Raw genomic sequence first — 5,751 nt, 5'->3', positions numbered from 1 at the left:
AGCTACTTACACCAATTTTCCTCTGCCTGGGGGCTTTACCTAAAATCCCAAATACTTATTACAAAAGCATAAGAAATATTTTACCCCTCCCACAACTTTTTAGAGAATCACAGTACACTTTAGCATAGTGAAAGTCTTGACAAGCCTTATAGTTATTTTTTCAGTTTATTTAATCTTATTTAACTCAGTATATCCTAAACTTATTTACCATAGAAACTTTCTCCTCAGCCACTTAGTTTTGCAGACACATTTTGGAAAGAGTAAATTCTATAAATATAATCAACAAAACAGTGGGATTCTGACAACAATTTCTAGTTCCTCTTCACGCAGTGCTGGTGAAAAATCCTCAGTAGTATCTCAAAAAGAATCGCTCATGTTCTGGTTCTATCTGGATCGTTTTCCATTTTTTATTTTTAAATATCCCACACTTTTCTAGACCTTTGCTGGTCTATGATAGGAAGTTGCTGTTGCATTTGGAATCCCTTACTTTTAGTCATCATATATAACTTATTAAAGACTCATTTTAAGAACATCAACAAGAGGTCTCTTAAAGGCTCACTCTTTTTACTGTCCAGAGGTGGTTGGGCTCTGTTTCTTGGATATTGCATCACTTTTTTTCTAATTAGAGTGATCTGTTTGTTATCTGCTGTCTGGGTTCTGGGTGATCTTTTTTCTCTTTGTGATTCAAGGGAGGGTGAAATCTTTAAGTCTCCTTTTACCAGGAAGCATAACTTTCTGATATAAATCTGATCTGGAAAATGTATCTCTCCTTAGGCAGTGACATGCAGATACCAGAACACTTCCTTTTGAACACTTGCTTGTAGCAGCTAAAAGAGGTGTGGTAAGGGATGAAGTATCTGTTCTCAATATTCCCAGTGATTTTTGTCTCTGTTTGAGGACAGAGTACGCAGAAAACATGCTATATATGTATGGCATTCTCCATTGTCCAAGAGTATTCTCTTATAGAAACAGGCCAAGCCAATCTAGAAAAACATTGGTGCATGATTGAAACTGTTAGGAAAAGAACCAAGAGAGTCACTACAAGTCCTTTGATAGATATAACTCCTGGAATTTTAATCTTACTCTGTGGTTTTGGTGGCAGTCAACTTAACATCATTTTGATCCACTTAGTGCCAGGAATTGTTGTCCCTATATTGTAGGTATGAACTAGCAGACATTTCCTAAAGCAATATGAAATTGTAAAGGAAGAAATTTTTGTCATTCTGCAATAACCTACTTGGGGTGCTCTTCTAAGAGAGCATTCTAAGGCAAGATTGTCCAAAAGAAGTTTCTACAATATGGAAAATCTTCTCCAATCTGCTTTCTTCAATACAATAGCTAATAGCCACATGTAGCTATTGAGCATATGAAATGGCAAGTGTATGAGAAAAAAATGAATTTTAAATTTCATTTACTTTTAATTAAAGTTTGTATAACCACATGGGGCTAGTGCTACTGTTTTGAACAGTGCAACTCTAAGAAGCTTACGGCACAAGTAGCCAATAGAACCATCAAATCAAAAACATCCATTACTTTTATCTTCCAAAATTAATAAAATTAAAGGAAAAACACACAGATCAAAATCTGTAGTGTGCAATCAATGTTTCTGTTTATGGTACTGTTTATGTCTGAGTTGTCTCTGTGTGAGACATAGCAGCTATAGGTCATTAAGTATATATTGAGTATCGAGTAGGCATCATGCCTGGTACTAGATAAGGAGAAAACAGCAGATATCAAGACAAACAAGGTTGTGAAAAGTAATTTATAGCATCTAGGATGAATTGATCATGAAATAAGAAGCAAAACAAGCAAAATAATAATTAACTCACTACAGGAGAAAGTTATATACTAAAGAAGCAAAATGTTTAAATGATTTGGGGTTTCCTTCACTGACCACAAAACAAAACAGGAAAATGTAAAGTTAGTAAAAGAAAAAAATCTAAATTCTGGACTTGTTTTGTGAAGATCTCCTGTCCCTGTTCTTATGTCCTACCAAATAAAGTTCAACATCCAGATCTTGATTGAATGGTTCTGAGTCCTAGTGGGTCCAGAAGTCAACCCATTCAACAAAAACAAGGTCTTCCCAAAGTCTCCTAAAGCTCTTTTTTTTTTTCAGATCTTTACTGGAGTATAATTGCTTTACACCGTTGTGCCAGTTTCTGCTGTACAACAAAGTAAATCAGCTGTATTTATACATATATCCCCATATCCCCTCCCTCTTGAGCCGACCTCCCACCCTCCCTATCTCACCCCTCTAGGTCATCACCCATCATCAAGTTGATCTCCCTGTGTTATGCAGCAGCTTCCCACTAGCCATCTATTTTCCATTTAGTAGTGTATATATTTTAATGCTGCTCTTTCACTTCATCCCAGCTTCCCCTCCTCCCCCACCCCATGTAAGACTCCTAAAACTTAACTTTAGCCTGAGTTGACCCAGGTTTAACTTTTATTCATTTGTTTTCTTGTAACTTAAGCATGTTGTAAAACAAAATTGAAATGTCAATAAAAAAAATATATTGCCAAATACATTGGAACATTAAAAAGGCCACAAGGGAGAATTTGACAACTAGTGATAAAGTTAAATTTGAAATGACATAAGTACATACAATTGGCTGAAGTAAGTATAATTTACTTGTCAATATAACAGCCCTTAAAAAGATCACAAAATCAGGAGGTTACACACTATTACACTAGGTTGAGTTATAATACTCTTTCTAAACACTAGCAGAGTAAATTGAAATGGATGAAGTAAAGAAATGTACAGATGTAGGGGAAAGGGAGGGATGGACTGGGAATTTGGGGTTAGTAGATGCAAACTATTACATTTAGAATGGATAAACAGCAAGGTCCTACTGTGTAGGACAGGGAACTATATCCAATCTCCTGGGATAAACCATAATGGAAAAGAATATTTTTAAAAAAGCATGTATATATGTATAAAACTGAGTCACTTTGCTGTACAGTAGAGATTGGCACAACATTCTAAATCAACTATACTTCAATTAAATAAAAGAAATGTAGAGATGTGAAAAAAAAATGAAGAGAAAGTAAAATGTAATACAGAAAGAATAAACTAGTTGAAAATATCAGAGCAAAGTAGCCAGACTCCAGTGAGAAATGAATTCTTTAATGTGATATATCCATTATCTGATTTTGGTTTTAAATGTAAAGTAAAAACATGAGAAAAGCTTTGACATCAGAATGGATTCTTTTTGCAGATATTTGAATTGATTCTTACATGATATGAGAAATATCTGTGAATCAAAAAACCCACATGGCTTCTAGTTTTATCTCCTCAGCCAGTTATTAATGAATCTTTTTTAAAGTCCAACATTAAATAGATAACAAAAAACCCAGCTTCATTTATTTTGCTCTGAAAGACATTTAATAACTTTAAAGTTTTCTAACATGAAGATTTTTCTTATACTTTTGTTTAAAAGCTATTTGGTTTTACTTTATCTTATTAAATACCCTTGGTACCCCCCTTAATGTGTCTATGTGTTTTTTGGCTTCTTTTCAAGTAATTTTTTGGATTGATTTCTTTTTTTTTCCCTCAATTAAAAGGACATTTATTGTGCATAAAATATATTTCTTGTTGAAAGTCACGTACCATACTTTAAAAAAGAAGAGAGAGAGAGAGAAATCAGAACAGAGTTTATGTTCACAGCCAGTTTAAATGATAAATGTTCCTGCAAACTTGAAACATTCAGTAATAAGCACAAATTGTTTTTATAATCAATTATTTGGCATTTTTATAAAAGGCATTTTCTCTTTTTTTTTTATTGAAGTAGAGTTAACTTCCATTGTTACATTAGTTTTGCGTGTACAAAATGGTGATTCCATATTTTTGTAGATTATGTAAAATACAAAGTTATTACTCTATTACTGACTATATTCACTGTGCTGTACATTAGATACTTCTGACTTATTTATTTTGTAACTTGTAGGTTGTACCTCTTAGACCCTTCACCTATTTTGCACATCCACTCACCCCTTACCCTCTTGGCAACTACTAGATTGTTCTCTGTTTCTGTGAATCTGTTTCTGTTTTATTATATTTGTTTGTTTTGTTTTTCAAGTTCCACATATAAGTGAAAACATACAGTATTTGCCTTTCTCTGTGTGATTTACTTCATGTAAAATAAGGCCCCTTAGGTCCATCTGTGTTGTCACAAATGGTAAAATTCCATTCTTTTTTGTGGCTATCCACATCTTCTTTATTCATCTGTCAAAGGAGGCTTAGGTTGCTTCCATATTGTGGCTATCGTATTGAATAAATAATGCTGAAATGAACATACAAGTGCATCATCTTTTCAAATTATTGTTTTCATTTTTCAGATGAATACCAAGGAGTGGAATTCCTGGATTATATGGCAGTTCTGTTTGTTTGTTTGTTTCATCTGTCACTTTATTGCAAGATGGTTGAATTAATTACAAATTTAAACTGTAACTTGATAATCTTTAGTCTGGTACCAAATTTTACTCAGAGCAAACTGCTTATTCAAAAGTGATCATGGAACAACTCTGTGCAGAGCAATTAGGATGAGAGAAACATCTTATTGGTCAATAGATTGCTTTAATTTTCACATTATATGAAACTCAGACTTTTCATTTTTAGGAAAGGTCAACTGTAATTTCAGTAGACAGCAATACACAAAGATTCTGTCATATAGACTAGTTTCCATTTAGTCAGTCAGCTATTTCTAGCTGTCTCAATTGGGATAGATGCGTTTACAGAACTGGCTGTGCTTGAGGCTTCTTTGCGAGTAGCTTTAGATCTACAATGTACTTGGCAATTGTCTCCTGCTGTGCAGAGATGCTCTACACCACGTGCTTCTCCACCCAGTTTATCATATACTCTTGTTCCTTTCGATGCATCATATTCTGCACAGAGATATGATAGTCCAGGTGATTCTTTACCTTCTTCTATACTCTATGCAGCCATTCCCGTTAAGTAACTTCCAGGGCCATAGCAATGTTATTCCTCTGGACATCAAAAAGGTAACAGAGCTTTTGAACCAGTACCTGCTGTGACATCTCCAGATCAATTGCATCTTGGATTTGTTTGATGGAAGCCTGTTTCACTCTTCCAGTTGGGCAATTTTTTGCTCCTTGAGTTTATCAGCAAATTCCCCAATAGAGACACCATAATTTTTAACTACATAGACAAGCAATCCTATTGTTAACATGGCAGAGAAAGTCTCTGATGTTACCACATATATTTCTTTGGAGAGTGAATATAAGATAACCCCAGTTCCGAGCACATAGGGTCATGTTACACCACTTTCAGTATAAAGGAACTGGAAGAACTCCTCAGGGATCAGCCCTAAATGAACTTTTCCTCCATATTCAGGAAGAGGTGGTACAGGGGCAGGACGTGGTAGCCCTGTGTGAAAGATCTTTGTTGCCTGCAATACCCCTGGACCTGGAGGAGGGCTTCATTCTTCAGAATGGGGGCTCCTGCAGTGGCAGCAGAAGGTACCACCTGGAACAGCATTGTAAGGTAGTGTCCACACAGTAGCCTTGGTGCCCCAGTGGCAGTTCTGTTATTAACGTTTTGAGGAAACTCCATACTGCTTTCACAATTGAGCATGATATTAGCTGTAGGGTTGTCGTAGTGGACTTTATTATATTGAGCTATGTTTCCTTTATACAATTTTTCTTGAGAGTTTTCTTCTTATTGCGAACGGATGTTGAATTTTGTCAAATGCTTTTTCTGCATTTATTTAGATGATCATGTGATGTTTATCC

The 5,751-nt window shown here is 35.1% G+C and overlaps 1 pseudogene; it reads right to left on the bottom strand.

Annotated features, from left to right (window-relative positions):
* Positions 1-4,731: 4,731 nt before the first annotated feature.
* On the bottom strand, positions 4,732-5,497 carry LOC130854466 (ATP synthase F(0) complex subunit B1, mitochondrial-like; annotated as a pseudogene).
* Positions 5,498-5,751: the final 254 nt, after the last annotated feature.

Source organism: Hippopotamus amphibius, chromosome 5 (assembly GCF_030028045.1).
Source record: "Hippopotamus amphibius kiboko isolate mHipAmp2 chromosome 5, mHipAmp2.hap2, whole genome shotgun sequence".
NCBI classification, from domain to species: Eukaryota; Metazoa; Chordata; class Mammalia; order Artiodactyla; family Hippopotamidae; genus Hippopotamus; species Hippopotamus amphibius.
Note: the sequence above shows the minus strand (reverse complement) of the source record. Positions and strands in the feature narration are given on the sequence as shown.